This window comes from Zingiber officinale, chromosome 4B (assembly GCF_018446385.1).
Source record: "Zingiber officinale cultivar Zhangliang chromosome 4B, Zo_v1.1, whole genome shotgun sequence".
NCBI classification, from domain to species: Eukaryota; Viridiplantae; Streptophyta; class Magnoliopsida; order Zingiberales; family Zingiberaceae; genus Zingiber; species Zingiber officinale.
Window position 1 is genome coordinate 29,030,465 of NC_055993.1, and position 16,450 is coordinate 29,046,914.

Here is a 16,450-nt window from a genome sequence, read left to right on the forward strand (position 1 = left end):
CCCTAGGGATTAAATTTCCATCCCTTGGGACTATTTTAATAATAATAATTATTATTGGAGATTTCTGGGTGGGTTCTAGGATAGGGGCAACATTCCCATACCCGTCCTAGTCTATTGTAGGGCTACAGGGATTTTAAAAAATCCTCGAACACGAACCCGATAATACCTCTCCAAACTCGCCCCATTTCGAATTTTCCCCTGTAACGACCCGACCCTCTTGGCCCATTTGGCGGCCCATTTGGCGACCTCTCATGTCGTCGACCGTCGGCCCTTATGTCGTCGATCGACGACCCTTGGCCGTGTCGTTACTCACTAGGACTTTCCACCCCTGGTCAGTGGATTTTTTGCCTCCCCCAGGATTCGAACTCTAAACCTCCAGGCTTAAGTATTAGAGTTTATGAATCCTGGTAACCAAGTGAGATCATAGTGAGTAACGACACGGCCAAGGGTCGTCGGTCGATGACATGAGAGGTCACCAAATGGGCAGACGACATAAGGGCCGACGGTCGACGACATGAGAGGTCGCCAAATGGGCCAAGAGGGTCGGGTCGTTACAATAAAAGGCGCCTTTTTATTGTAACGACCCGGCCCTTTGGCCTCTTGGGCGACCCATTTGGCGACCTCTATGTCGTCGACCGGCCCCTTGGGTGGCCCAGCCGGCGGCCCATTTGGCGACTTCTCATGTCATCGACCGCCGGCCCTTATGGCCGTGTCATTACTCACTAGGACTTTCCACCCCTGGCCAGTGGATTTTTGCCTCCCCCAGGATTCGAACTCTAAACCTCCAGGCTTAAGTATTATAGTTTATGAATCCTGCTAACCAAGTGAGACGACATGAGAGGTCGCCAAATGGGCCGACGACATAAGGGCCGGCGGTCGACGACATGAGAAGTCGCCAAATGGGCCGCCGGCTGGGCCACCCAAGGGGCCGGTCGACGACATAGAGGTCGCCAAATGGGTCGCCCAAGAGGCCAAAGGGCCGGGTCGTTAGAATAAAAATTGTAAAGCCCGAAAATTCTCAAAACTGTTTTAGAAATATAGTATGATTTAATGGAATTTTTAGATATTTTTCCGGAATTTTCCGAGTAGCGGAAGTAGCAAAAATAATTAGAACCGTAAAATAGCTTAGGCAGGAATCGAACCCGAGACCTATAGTAACCGGTGAACCCAGCAGGGCCGTGCTGAAAGAAAGAGGAATCAATTATATTTATATTAGAGTTGGGCCTAGTTACCCACTTAATATAAATAAGAACTTAAGTTGGGGTTTGGTTTATTTTCAAGTTGGTTCGGCAATTCCTCCTCACGAAAGCCTCACGCCACTCTCCCTCTCCAAACCCTCAACGCCGAACACCCCTTCTCCTCTTCCTCTCTCGGCGCCCAAGTCCCAAGGGCTCTCGGATCACTTTCCGGCGACGACTCCAACACGAAAGAGGTTCTTCTCCGCGAGAGGAACGCGAAGACGTGATCGGATCGTCGAGAGGATCATCTCCACCGGAACTCTAGCGAATAGAATCGTAAGAAATTACGATCAAGAGGTAAGAAACCCCTCACCTGCGGTATAATAGCTCCGTTTGGTTTCCTACGCATTAGTTTTAGCTATATGCAGGTTTTCCGGCACATAGGGTATGTTTAAACCCTCCTCGAGGATTTAGGGATCCAGTTGAACACCTCTAGACGGGCCGGACACGTTGTTCTCCTTTAGTTGGAGATTCTAGACGTTGTCGGGTGCCTAGAGGTGATCTCCCTATTAGAGGAGAGAGTTGGAGCACACCAAGTGTTCGGTAAAATGTTAGTGTAGCTAAATACCACCTCAGTTATGTTTAATAGCTCAATTAAATGCATTAGAGGCATTTAAACCAGCACATTAGTTTAGTTCAGTTTTATGGGACTACGGTCCAATGGGTGGGCTCCCAGATCGCCTCTAGGTTCGGATAACCTAGAAACAGCATTTTATATCGTTTAGCTATATATTTTATTTTCAGTTGGCACTGTACTGGATTAGATATCCATTGGGTTGGACTCCCACAGTCGTCCCTAGGTTCAGATAGCCTAGACAACCCTGCTAAATTCGGGACTTGCAACCCCGGGTCTAGTAGGGATGCGCGCACAGCAAGTACAGTTGCCGGGCCCAACAGCATGTTTAGTATTTTCACCTATTATGTATTAGATTTCAAAACTCAAAATCAATTATGCTAGTTGAGTTTGTTTCCAGTTACAGATTTAGTTTCAGTTAGTTTAGCTTATGTTCAGTTCAGTGTTTTATTGCTTGCTACGATATGATTCAGTGCTCATGCCATGCTTATGTGTTATGTTTTATGATTTCAGTATACCATGACTTAGCAAGTTCTGTGCATATTTTCAAATAGCATGCTTTAAAAAAAAACCATATTGCACCGAATGCATGTTTTTGTGAGGTAGATGGTTTCTTACTAAGCTTGTTAGCTTACAGATACTACTTTTCTTATACTGCAGATAAAGATAAAGGAAAAGTGGACTAGCAGTGGAGGCTGGAGGTCAATGCAGATGAGGAAGTGTGTGTATGGAACTGGAATCAAAGGTCCTTAGGGGACGTAGCAAATTGAGCATTAGACTCTTTAGCATTTACTTTAGCATTTTATTTATTGGTTTTGGTTTTTCATGTTCTAAGCACTTTTAGTTGTGTGTTGCCATGAATTCCTAAACTATGCCCTATGTTGAGTTAGCTTACTAGTTTATGTCGTTAAATTGTTATTACATGTTGTTAGAATAGTTTATGATGCAATAGTTAGATGTCATGTGAGGTTTTGGCACGCCAAAGTGTTGGAAATCAGAGTTCCCCGGGTGAAATCAGACTCTGATCGGTCTCCCGACCGATCAGGGCCTGGCTGTGTCACTGGATCGGTCAGCCGACCGATCCAGCCAGATACAGTATGCTACTGTATCCTCCTGGATCGGTCAGCAGACCGATCCCGTACCATACAGTAGCGAATCCCCGGATTGCTAGGTACCTGGATCGGTCAGCCGACCGATCCAGTACAACACAGTAGCGAGTCCCCGATTTCCAGGTGCCTGGATCGGTCAGCCGACCGATCCAGACATACCTGGATCGGTCGTGCCGACCGATCAGGACACTCCTGGATCGGTCGGTAGACCGATCCAGCTGGGGACAGAAGCGAGGTAGCTTCGGGATCGGACAGCTGACCGACCCAGGGTCTTGTGACCGTACCAGTATCAGCAGATCGGTCTGTGGATCGATCCGGAGGGTGTTACCAGTTGTAAATACCTCCCCTAGCATGTGTACAACTCCAAGGTACACCCGGAATGTTAGTGTCAGAGTTAACATTAATCAGATAATTAGCAAAAACACAAATTAGATCAGTTTTCCGCGCAGCTTAGCACAGCAAAACCGTAGCGATTCGCCTTACAGCCTAGTAGTAGAAGGTGGGTCGTTACAGAGTGGTATCAGAGCAGTGTTCCATACTTCCTACACACACATCAGCATTGTACCTGCAGCTTCCAAGTAAGAATACCTCTACTCTCCTCATTGTTATTGCTTTCTAGTTACAGTTCATGTTTATATGCCTACTTCCTGCTAGTATGAGATAGTCTTTGAACATGATATCAGTGATTATAGAACTGTGATAGTATTAGTTATACATATGTTCTCTATGTCTTTAGAAATGGCACGAGGACGCCCAGCTAGAAGGGCACTAGCTACTGAGCCCCAGCAAGAGGCAGGCAGTTCAGTGCCTCCTCCAGACCTTACAGCACTGGTGGCTCAGTTACAGCAAAAGGAGATAGCCACCTTAAAGGCTAATCAGCGAAACACCAGTCACCCCGGAACCGAATTTGGCGACTCCGGTAGTCTTAGAGGTTCCACCAGCCAGCAGATGAGCCAAGAAAGGAAGCCTATCGGATCCAGTGGCAGTGAGTCAAGCCGAGAACTTCTCAGGCACTAGTGAACCATGGGATGCACAAGCATGGTTCAAAACACTGGAGAGCACGATGGAGCTGGACTAGAACACGAGAAGGTGAAGTGTGCCTCCTTCTGCCTGACAGGAGACGCACGCATGTGGTGGGAAAGAATCAGAACGAAGCGCCCAGTGAACCAGATGACATGGGCTGACTTTGAGAAGGAATTCTTTGAGGAGTTCTTTCATATGCGGGTTACAAACCGCCACTATGACGAGTTCACTGAGTTTCGTCAGGGCAACCTATCAGTTGAGGAAGCCGTGAAGAAATTCAACAGGTTGGCTCGTCTGTGCCCAGAGCTAGTCAGCACAGAAAAGGAACGGATCAGGTTGATGCTCAAGATGCTGAGGCCAGAGATAGCAGTAAACGTGGCTGGTGGCATACATAGGCCACAAACCACAGAGGAATTGGTGAGCAGTGCCTTGACCACAGAGCATTACCAGAACAGCATGAAGCAGCAGAGGCAAGTCTCCTCAGAGTCCAAGGGCCAAGGAAACTCTCACACTCAAAAACAGCAAGGCCACAGCTCTAACTGGAAAGCAAGCGCAAATCAGGAGGCGACTCAAAAGGAGGACCATCTAGCAAGCGCCCAGTTATCCAAAGTGTGCCACTTGTGGGAAATTCCACCTGTGGGTTTGTCGTAAGGGCGCACGAGGATGCTGAATGTGGACAAGAAGGGCACATGGCCAAGCAGAGTCCAAACAAGACCAGTCGGAACAAGACCGGACTTCCTCAGCCACAGCAGATTCAGATGCAAGCCACTCTAGAAGGTCCACTTATCAGCCGGGCCGATTAGAAGCCCCTCCGGCTATGGCGAATGCGAGGATCTACTCACTCACCGAGAGGGCGTAGCAAATGCCTCGACAGTCGTCATTAGCATCTTTCAAGATAGTGCTACTGTTCTATTTGATCTTGGGCAACCCATTCATATATAGCCGGGATGTTCTCGAGAAATTAGAAATACCCCGTACTCGGTTTCTGACGGCACTACCTTCAGGAGAGGTCATGGCATCGACGCACTGGCTCAGAGCAGTGCCAGTCATTATAGCAGACCGGGAACTCTTTTGGGATATGATCCTGCTGGAAATGACTGACTACGACGTAATCCTTGGAATGGATTTCTTGATCAGATACGGTGCTTCCATAGAGTGCCGTAAACAGAAAGTCGTATTCCAACCCGAAGCAGAAGCACAGTTCGAGTACATCGGAGAACCAAAGAGAAAAGCCAAAAAATTTCTCTCAGCTATGAAGGCGCAGAAGTTGATGGATTCGGGATGTACGGGGTACCTAGCACATGTAGTCACTACCAGCCAGGACGAGGACCAACAGCTAACAGAGGTCCGAGTTGTATGTGACTACCCAGCAGTCTTCCCTGCAGAGTTACCAGGCCTAGCACCAGTCAGGGAGATTGAATTTGAGATAGAGCTCTTCCCCGGCACCAATCCTATTTCCAAAGCGCCCTACCGCATTGCTCTAGCAGAACTGAAGGAACTTCATGAGCAGCTACAGGAGCTACTTGACAAGGGCTTCATACGCCCTAGTCACTCACCATGGGGAGCACCTGTGCTGTTCGTGAAGAAGAAGGATGGAAGCATGCGGCTATGTATAGACTACAGAGCACTGAATCAGGTCACGATCAAGAACAGGTATCCTCTTCCCAGAATAGATGACCTGTTCGCTAAAAGGAGCAGCGGTGTTCTCTAAGATTGACCTCGGATCGGGATATCACCAAGTCGAGTCAAGGAGGTGATATCCAAGACAGCATTCAGGACCGATATGAACATTACGAGTTCGTAGTCATGCCTTTGGCGTGACAAATGCTCCAGCTACATTCATGGATCTCATGAGCAGAGTATTGAGAGTATTTAGACCGGTTTGTTATTGTGTTTATCGATGACATTCTTATCTACTCGGGAACTCGGGAAGAACACTGAGCACTTGAAACTAGTATTGCAGACCCTTCGGCAGAACCAGCTATACGCCAAGTTCACGAAATGTGAATTTTGGCTAAATCAGGTGTCCTTCATGGGTCACGTCATCTCAAAGGATGGTATTATGGTAGATCCCAGCAAGATAGAAGCGGTAAGTAATTGGAGGAGACCTAAGAACGCCAGCGAGATCGGAGCTTTCTAGGATTAGCAGGATATTACAGAAAGTTTGTAGAGGACTTCTCCAATAGCCTCCCCACTGACAGCTCTCACCGGGAAGAACAAGAAATTTCAGTGGACAGAGGACCTATTCTGACACTGCCAGAAAATACAGACAGCTTCGATATATATAGTGACGCCTCTAAATTGGGATTAGGAGCAGTGCTGATGCAAGATGGCAAGGTAATCGCCTATGCCTCCAGACAGCTCAAGGATTATGAGAAGAACTACCCTACTCATGATCTTGAGCTTGCAGCAGTAGTGTTCGCTCTCAAAATTTGGAGACATTACTTGTATGGAGCTAAGTGCAGAGTGTATACAGATCATTAGAGTCTGAAGTACTTCTTCACTCAGAAGGATCTGAATATGCGACAGCGCAGGTGGCTAGAGCTGGTCAAAGATTATGACATAGACATCCTCTACCACCCAGGGAAAGCCAATAGGGTAGCAGATGCACTTAGCAGAAAATCCAGCGCTACCTTATTATCTCTAGCAGCCATGTCACCACCCCTACAGAAGGAGATCACGGATTTTGGTCTCGAACTCATCGTCGGACAGCTCTCTACTATGACCTTAGAGTCTACCTTGCTTGGTGATATTCAGTCAGCTCAGGATCAGGACCTTGAAATTCAGAAAATCAAGCAAGGGCTAACAGAATCAGAAAGTAGAGAATTCAGAGTGTCCAATAGTGGGGTGTTGTATTTTGGTGATAGACTCTGTGTTCTAGATCAGGAGGAGATAAGGAGACAGATTTTAGATGAGGCTCACAGGACTCCCTATGCGATGCATCCCGGCTCCACCAAAATGTATCAAGACCTGAAGAAACGTTTTTGGTGGCCCGGGATGAAGCGAGACATCGCCAGATATGTTAGCATCTGCCTCACCTGTCAGAGGGTCAAGGCAGAACATCAGCGACCAGGAGGAGTTCTGCAGCCTATACAGATTCCAGAATGGAAGTGGGAGGATATCTCGATGGACTTCATAGTGGGGCTACCCAGAACCACGAATGGTTTTGATGCCATCTGGGTAATAGTCGACAGGTTGACTAAATCAGCCCACTTTTTAGCTATCAAGATATCCTACTCCATGGAGAAGCTAGCTCAGTTGTATCTCCAGGTCGTCGGACTACATGGAGTCCCACGAGCATCATTTCGCAGAGACAGATTCACATCACACTGGGAGTGTATACAACAAGATTGGGCACCAAATTGAAATTCAGAAAGCCTTCCATCCTCGAGACGATGGTCGATGGAGTGAGTAAATCGGTACTCAAGATATGCTCGGCGTGTGCCCTAGACTTCAGGAAGTTGGTGCAAATATCCGAGCTTAGCAGAATTTGCATACAACAACAGTTATCGTGCCACTATCGGCATGACACCTTATGAGGCACTCTATGGGCGGAGGTGCGGATCACCAATCTGTTGGTACGAGAGTGGTGAACAGAAACAGATCTAGTGGCAGATACCACAACAGCCATACAGCTGATTCGCGAGAGGATAGAGGCAGCACAGAGCCGTCAGAAAAGACACGGCGCAGACCCCTAGAGTTTTCGGTTGGGGATACAGTTTTCCTCGAGTAGCTCCCATGAAGGGAGTCATGCTTTTGGGAAGAAGGGCAAGCTAGCTCCCGATATGTGGGACCATACCTTATCACGAAGAGAGTGGGCAAGGTAGCATATGAGCTAGAGCTACCTCGGGAGATGTCAGCTCAACGTATTTCATGTCTCCATGTCTGAAGAAGCATATTCCGACGCCACCGGTGATTGAGCCCCGGTTAGTGCAGTCGTGATGATCTCAGCTATGATCGGCCTATTCGGATAATAGACCGAGCAGATAAGAAATTACGAACAAGGAAGTACCATTAGTCAAAGTCAGTGGCAAAATCACAGCAGCAGAGGCGACTTGGGAGGCAGAGGCCAGCATGAGACAGAAGTACCCAGAATTGTTTTAAGTTCGGGACGAACTTTTATAAGGTATGGGGATTGTAAAGCCCGAAAATTCTCAAAACTGTTTTAGAAATATAGTATGATTTAATGGAATTTTTAGATATTTTTCCGGAATTTTCCGAGTAGCGGAAGTAGCAAAAATAATTAGAACCGTAAAATAGCTTAGGCAGGAATCGAACCCGAGACCTATGGTTTACGGGTAAGTTTAGTAACCGGTGAACCCAGCAGGGCCGTGCTGAAAGAAAGAGGAATCAATTATATTTATATTAGAGTTGGGCCTAGTTACCCACTTAATATAAATAAGAACTTAAGTTGGGGTTTGGTTTATTTTCAAGTTGGTTCGGCAATTCCTCCTCACGAAAGCCTCACGCCACTTTCCCTCTCCAAACCCTCAACGCCGAACACCCCTTCTCCTCTTCCTCTCTCGGCGCCCAAGTCCCAAGGGCTCTCGGATCACTTTCCGGCGACGACTCCAACACGAAAGAGGTTCTTCTCCGCGAGAGGAACGCGAAGACGTGATCGGATCGTCGAGAGGATCATCTCCACCGGAACTCTAGCGAATAGAATCGTAAGAAATTACGATCAAGAGGTAAGAAACCCCTCACCTGCGGTATTATAGCTCCGTTTGGTTTCCTACGCATTAGTTTTAGCTATATGCAGGTTTTCCGGCACATAGGGTATGTTTAAACCCTCCTCGAGGATTTAGGGATCCAGTTGAACACCTCTAGACGGGCCGGACACGTTGTTCTCCTTTAGTTGGAGATTCTAGACGTTGTCGGGTGCCTAGAGGTGATCTCCCTATTAGAGGAGAGAGTTGGAGCACACCAAGTGTTCGGTAAAATGTTAGTGTAGCTAAATACCACCTCAGTTATGTTTAATAGCTCAGTTAAATGCATTAGAGGCATTTAAACCAGCACATTAGTTTAGTTCAGTTTTATGGGACTACGGTCCAATGGGTGGGCTCCCACAGTCGCCTCTAGATTCAGATAACCTAGCTCTAGGTTCAGATAACCTAGAAACAGCATGTTATATCAGTTAGCTATAGATATCAGTATTTTATTTTCAGTGGCACTGTACTGGATTAGATATCCATTGGGTTGGACTCCCACAGTCGTCCCTAGGTTCAGATAGCCTAGACAACCCTGCTAAATTCGGGACTTGCAACCCCGGGTCTAGTAGGGATGCGCGCACAGCAAGTACAGTTGCCGAGCCCAACAACATGTTTAGTATTTTCACCTATTATGTATTAGATTTCAAAACTCAAAATCAATTATGCTAGTTGAGTTTGTTTCCAGTTACAGATTTAGTTTCAGTTAGTTTAGCTTATGTTCAGTTCAGTGTTTTATTGCTTGCTACGATATGATTCAGTGCTCATGCCATGCTTATGTGTTATGTTTTATGATTTCAGTATACCATGACTTAGCAAGTTCTGTGCATATTTTCAAATAGCATGCTTTAAAAAAAAACCATATTGCACCGAATGCATGTTTTTGTGAGGTAGATGGTTTCTTACTAAGCTTGTTAGCTTACAGATACTACTTTTCTTATACTGCAGATAAAGATAAAGGAAAAGTGGACTAGCAGTGGAGGCTGGAGGTCAATGCAGATGAGGAAGTGTGTGTATGGAACTGGAATCAAAGGTCCTTAGGGGACGTAGCAAATTGTGCATTAGACTCTTTAGCATTTACTTTAGCATTTTATTTATTGGTTTTGGTTTTTCATGTTCTAAGCACTTTTAGTTGTGTTGCCATGAATTCCTAAACTATGCCCTATGTTGAGTTAGCTTACTAGTTTATGTCGTTAAATTGTTATTACATGTTGTTAGAATAGTTTATGATGCAATAGTTAGATGTCATGTGAGGTTTTGGCACGCCAAAGTGTTGGAAATCAGGGTTCCCCGGGTGAAATCAGACTCTGATCGGTCTCCCGACCGATCAGGGCCTGGCTGTGTCACTGGATCGGTCAGCTGACCGATCCAGCCAGATACAGTATGCTACTGTATCCTCCTGGATCGGTCAGCAGACCGATCCAGTACAATACAGTAGCGAATCCCCGGATTGCTAGATACCTGGATCGGTCAGCCGACCGATCCAGTACAACACAGTAGCGAGTTCCCGATTTCGAGGTGCCTGGATCGGTCAGCCGACCGATCCAGACATACCTGGATCGGTCGTGCCGACCGATCAGGACACTCCTGGATCGGTCGGTAGACCGATCCAGCTGGGGACAGAAGCGAGGTAGCTTCGGGATCGGACAGCTGACCGACCCAGGGTCTTGTGACCGTACCAGTATCAGCAGATCGGTCTGTGGATCGATCCGGAGGGTGTTACCAGTTGTAAATACCTCCCCTAGCATGTGTACAACTCCAAGGTACACCCGGAATATTAGTGTCAGAGTTAACATTAATCAGATAATTAGCAAAAACACAAATTAGATCAGTTTTCCGCGCAGCTTAGCACAGAAAAACCGTAGCGATTCGCCTTACAGCCTAGTAGTAGAAGGTGGGTCGTTACATCCCCAAATATGAACCCACGGGAAAAATTGCCATCCCTATCTTGTACCTAGCATCTCACGCCCATCAACATGGCTCAATACACAAATAGTTATCCCTATGGTGTTTGTAAGATGCGATGATTACCTAGATCTATACGTACATGTAATTTATGGTAGATCCTAGTCTAAGTCCAATTGTATGTAAAAGGAAAAATATAAGTTAATAATTATATATAGTCATAAAAACTATAGCACAAATTTCAGTCTAAGCAAAAATAATTGAAGTTAATTTCCCAAAATTGAAGGTCTAACACATCTTAATTTAGAACATTAGTTAGTATGAGTTGAAACCATAGAAGAATTAACATGATTTGAGTTAGAATAATATGAATTAGTATGAGTCAAGTTCACATAATAAATATGATGTTTTGGTACCCCAAAAGGAATTATTTTTTACTTGATTGATTAAGTAAGACTTGGGAACCCAAGTCATTCTACGTTTTGCATGATTATTTCTACTTAACAAAGATAAATAAGAAATATGATTTTACTCGAGCTAAACCCAAGCCTAGTCTTATTGTAAGCTCATTGAAATCCAAATATCATGTCTAGATACTTGGATCTTGATGTAAACTTGCATAACATGGACTTTAACTCATCAATAATTTTTCAAGCTAGAGTTCTCTTCCTTAAGCTTGGACATTTTGAGTCAAGGTTCTATCTTGAATTACTTTAGTTGATAAGTCAAAATTGATCTTTTCCTCAAAGTCTTTGACCTCAAGTAAAGATTTAACTTTGGACTTGTACTTAGCTAAAGTTCTAGTTAAGTAAGAAATTATAACATATATTTTTTTTAGTTAATGAATTTGTTACCACATCAATAAACTCGTCTGAGCCACTAATTTGACTTGAATATGAAGTTGACTCTAATTCTGATTCAAACTCTAGCTTGGATGTCTCCTCTATTCCCACTAATGCTAACAAATTGACTTGACGTTAGTCTAACTTAGATTTTGAGAAAGACTCATCTCAAGTTGCTTTGAGTACCTTCTTCTTTTTCTTCTTGAACTTGTCTTGTTCTTTATCTTTTAGAAGTGGGCATTCGGATTTCAAATACCCCTTCTTATTGCATTTAAAGAATCAGGGGTTGGTCTGGTCCTTCTTTTGGATTCCTTCTTCACAGATCTCTTAGAGAATTTCTTCTGTCAGATCATCCTCTTGACTATGTTCACAACTTTCGAATATAGATCATCTTTGTCAGTTGAATATTTAGTCTCGGGCTCTAATTCAATCTATTCTTTGAGTTTGGGTTTTTACTTGAGGTTTGACTCCATCAACTTTACCTACAATCAAAGCTATTCATTTCTCTTTCTAATCAAGCTTAGTCTTCTCATGGAGTTTAAAATCACAAAAGAACTCATCTAATTTAATTAAGGAAAGATCCTTGACACTTTATAAACACCTACTATAGATATCCACAAAGTTGTCCTCGAAAAAGCCTTAAGAGCATACCTAATCAAGTAGCGATTATCAATTTGTTCACCAATTGTATGGATTCCATTCAATAATTCTTTGAACCTACTATGCAATTGACTAATTGACTTGGCTTCCTTCATCTGGATGTTTCAAAGTTGGCTTAGTAGTAGATCCTTCTTAGTGGTTCGTGAGTAGGATAAACCTTTATAAAGTTCAATTATCTTTTCCCAAAGCTCCTTAGCATTGCTAAATGGTCTAACTTTACTCAGTTATTCCTGAGTTAGACCACATTGCAATATAGTTGTAGCCATAGTATTGGGTTGGACTTTCTTTTTGGTGTTACTTGTCTAGTGATTGAAACTGGCTAGTTCACCACTACTTTGATGATAATCTAGTTGCCGATCTCATTCATGAGATAATATTCCATTATTATCTTCCAATAGGCAAAATTGTTTCCATCAAAAAGAGGAGGACAAGTTGTGCTGAAACCTTCTTGCTAAAATTTTCACAAATCTTGGGTAAGTAGAATAGAAAAATTGCAAACAATTGTTTAAGTTGATTACATTGGGGTGTTTGCCTTAGATTTGGCTTGGTTGTGATTAGGGTTAGGATTTGGCTTAGGCTAGGCTTATATTAGAATTATTGTAAATTTTAATTAGGTTTAACCCGACTCAAAGATGCAAATCCGATCCTAGCTTAGATTTAGGTTTTGCTTTGAGTAAGTTAAGTAAGAGTTTCTTTACTAGCTTCTAGGTTGCAGCGAGGCACAAGAGCACTACTTTGGACATTCAATTCCTAAGTCAAAGCTAATAAAAGAATAAAAAACCTAAAACTAACTTAATACAACCCCTTAGTCTTATTGGTTTAGAATGGGGGCAGTTAATTTCAACTAGTTTCACTTAATTAGATACACTAGGTAGGATACACCTTATCCAGCCTAGACATGCACTTAACCAAGTTTTCCTAGTATACTATAAGCTTAACCCGTTCTGATACTAGGTACATGTTAACACTAGAGAGGGAGGGGGGTTTAATAGAATTTTTACGAGATGATAGTAAATTTCTAAATCAACACAAAGTATGCAGTGGAAATAAATAAGCCAATATTCTAAATTAACCAAATAGACAATGTATGCACAATAAAAATAAAACTTAAAATCTAATTAGCAAGATTAGTAAAATACAATACTCAAGATGACTATATTAAGAATATGCACTAAGTAAGATCTATTATGACTAGATCAAGAAGATACAACAATTAAAATCAAATATGGAAAGATTACTATGGCAAGATTAAGAAGATGCAATAATTAAAATCTACTATAGCAAGATTGCTATGGAAAGATTAAAAAGATATAGTAATTAAAATAAAAATATATTCTTATTAAAACTTCTCCTTCGCAGAAAGCTTATGGCTAAGAAACCTTTTTAACAAGAATCAATAAGTTAAACACACAATAAGCAATATACAACAATTTAATATGAAAAGATATTACAAGCCCTAGTTGTTATTGATCTTTGAAGAGTGCATTGTAGCACGTCAGCACAAGGAAGCAGAAGCGCAATAACAGAGTATTGGAATAAAGGATTGATTGTTCCAAAGCATTTCCCCTAGCTTTTAAGATCAAACTCGATGTTAGAGGGAGGATGAATAGCATTACGAATTTAAAAAAAATAGAGTAGATAATAATTAAAGTAGTTGAATAAATTAGAGTAGCAAACATGCAATAAATTTAAACTTAGAGTGATTTAATTAAGACAAAAACAATAAAAATATGCAATAGATTTAGCTAACAATTTAAGTATGCAATTGATCATTAGATTTATAAAATATAATTATTATTTCTAATTTATCTTAGGTGAAAATTTTTTTACAAATAAAGAATATAAAAAATAAGCATAATAATAAAATTAGTCAACACAACAAAAATGAAAATATTACTCTAGGTGTTGTCAATTGAAATGATGTGCAAGTTGTAGCATGTCCTAGGATAGAAGGTGAAAGAACACTTAGAGCATAAGAACAAGAGTGAATTTTGTGTTGATGAGTAATTTTCAAGCTTTGCCTCGAAACTCGTTATATAGGACTCCTCTACCTTCCCAGTCATTTGTAGAGGTGTTGATATGACTACAATTTCTATCCATTTTATTACATTAACAAAGCTCTCTGATCGCCTGATCACTTTGAGAAGGGTTAAATTTCATCTTGACCCGACTCGCTTAGTTTGCTGATAATGCCATCTCCTAGTCGCCTAGAAGTTACTTTGGTCGCTCATATCCCCGGTCTCCTAGATCCTATATGATCGCTTGGACCCTTTAAAATTCTTTCGTGAGAGTTATAACTAGCCAGTCGCCCCTGGACTCCATCTGGTTGCCTGGAATTATTGAATATGCTTCCTTACAGTTGTTACATGTAATGAGTAGGATATAAAAATGAAGTTACTTGCACTTACATTTGTTGGTTGGTCCTAGGAGGATCGTACCAGTTTCACTGTACAAAAATTTTGTACAAGTATCGAACCTTTTCCTAAACAACCTATTATGTTCTTTAGAAGTTAAATTAGGAATCGCAAACAGAACTTAACATTATTGATTCCAAATTTAACTTATTTGTTCTTAATGGTTTAGACTTGGATCGGAAGCGGAACTTAACACTATTGATCCAAATCAACTTATGTTATAAATTCAATTAAATATTAATTTCCAAAATTGGCTTCCAGGACTGCATGGCGAGACATATGACCTTCTTAGGTATGGGAGCATCCACCACCGCCTAGACAAAGCCTTTTAAGAAAAGCTAATATTTAATTTCCTTATATAACTCTAGGTTTAACCAAAAAGAACAATCGAATCACAAATTCAAAAAATAAAACAAAAGAAACACAAATTTGAAACAAATCCGAAAACTCTAGAATCATATGCCTCTTGTGTTTGGTATTTTCAAAAATAACTATACAAAGAAAACTAGTATGATGCGGAAAATAATTACTAGTTATACCTTTCTTTGTAAGCAAATAGCCTCTTGATCTTCTACCGTATTCCTCTTCTAATCTCGGACGTTGTGTGGGCAACGATCTTCCGAGATGAGAACCACCCAAGCTCTTCTTCTCCAAGCAAGTTTTGGCCACCACAAAAACTCCAAGAGATGTGAGGTTCGGCCACCACCACCAAGTTCCAAGGGATGCTAAAAACAAAGCCTCCTTTCTCTCCTTCTTCTCCTAGCTAGAATCGGCCACCATGGACTTCTCTTGTGTTAATGCTGTTGGCCACAAAGGAGGAAGAGAAGAGAAGGAGAAGAGGCTCTAGGGCCGACCACCACCAAGGAAGAGAGGGAGGAAAAATAGAATAGAGTTGTACTTCATGAAAGCACCCCTACCCCCTCTTTTATAATCCTTGGTCTTGGCAAATAAGGAAATTTAAATAAAAACTTCCTTAATTCTTTTGCAATGAAAAGAAAAATTAATTAATTTAAAAATCAATTTTCTTTTCTTAAACATCATGGTGGCCACCTTCTAATCCCAAACAAGGAGAGTTTTAATTAACACAAGAATTAAAACTTCTTAATTTGTTTCTGGAAATTTATAAAAATTTCTCCAATAATTTTTCCCTTCATGGTGGATTGTAAAAGGAAATTTTATAAATTAAAATATTTCTTTTAAACATGTGGATGATTTCCAAAAAGGAAAGTTATCTCTAAAAATTAAAATCTCCTTTCAATCTACAAATAAGAAAAGATATCAAATCTTTTCTTAATCTTTTGTAAAAACTTATAAATGAGAATATTTAATTTTTAAACTCTCTTTTAAATCATGAACATGGTTAAAAAAAGGAAATTTTTCTCAAAATTAAAATCTACCTTTCAATCTACAAATAAGGAAAGATTTCAAATCTTTTCTTAATCTTTTGTAGAAAGCTATAAAAGAAAAGATTTAAATTTTAAATTCTCTTTTAAAACCATGAAATTCACATAGGAAAAATTTATAAATAAAATCCCTTTTAATGTGATGTGGCCGACCACATTATTCTTGGATTCCAAGCATTGGCCGGCCACCAACTTGGCTCAACCACTTGGTCTTGGCTGACCCTAGCTTGGGTTCCAAGCTAGCTTGGCCGGCCCCCTTGGGTTGGGTAAGAAGTGGGTATGTGGTGGATATAAATCTCTATATACAAGAGGCTACGATAGGGACCGAGAGGAGGAATTGGTTTTGGTCTCCCGATGAAATTAAGCTTCCCGTGTTCGCCCCGAACACCCAACTTAATTTCATCAATAATAATTCATACCACTAAAGAATTATTATTGAACTACAGCACCAATCCCAAATTATATTTTGGGCTCCTTCTTATTATGAGTGTGTTAGTCTCCCTGTGTTTAAGATGTCGGATGTCCACTAATTAATTGAGTTACTAACAACTCATTTTAATTAATATCTCAGTCCAA